This window comes from Poecilia latipinna, unplaced genomic scaffold (assembly GCF_001443285.1).
Source record: "Poecilia latipinna isolate Pla-1442-1.1 unplaced genomic scaffold, P_latipinna-1.0 Scaffold702, whole genome shotgun sequence".
NCBI lineage: Eukaryota > Metazoa > Chordata > Actinopteri > Cyprinodontiformes > Poeciliidae > Poecilia > Poecilia latipinna.
The window spans coordinates 170,632-171,246 of record NW_015113318.1 but is presented as its reverse complement, the minus strand read 5'-3'; positions in this window follow the sequence as shown (position 1 = coordinate 171,246).

Here is a 615-nt window from a genome sequence, read left to right as displayed (position 1 = left end):
AGAACTAATGTTTAAGATTAGTACTTTATGGAAAGTGCAACTAATATTTTAGTTAGCGGTGCCGTCAATGGACCTTACCACAGGGTCCGCGTTTCATTGGCTAATGCCCATTTGACGTCACTGCGCAGCTACCACGTGCTTGACCGTCTCACAAACAAAAGCTACAGCAGTAAACACATGCTAATGTAGATTGTGGACTAGCAGGCCACAATCTACACAATCAAAGTTTTTGCGAGAGAACTCAAATAAGAATGGTTCTCCACTGTCAGCGGGGTATCTGCACAGGCGATGTCAGGTATCTTGATCGTATTTGTGGAAATAAAATTCACAGATTTCCCAAATATGATACGGAATGCCTCGCTTGGATCAAAACTTGTGCACGACCGCATTTGCAGCTCAACCGTCGTAAGATCAATAAGTGTAAGTATTATTGCTTTGCTTTCTTTGTGTTTAGTGAATGGGGATATTTTGAGTGGCCCTGCCAGACTGGCGACCTGTCCAGGGTGACCCCGCCTCTCGCCCGGTCTCACCGGAACGTTAGCTAGAGATAGGCACCAGCACCTCCCGATCCCTTTTGAATTTTTAAGCTTGAAATATTGTAAGGTCTTAAGGAGG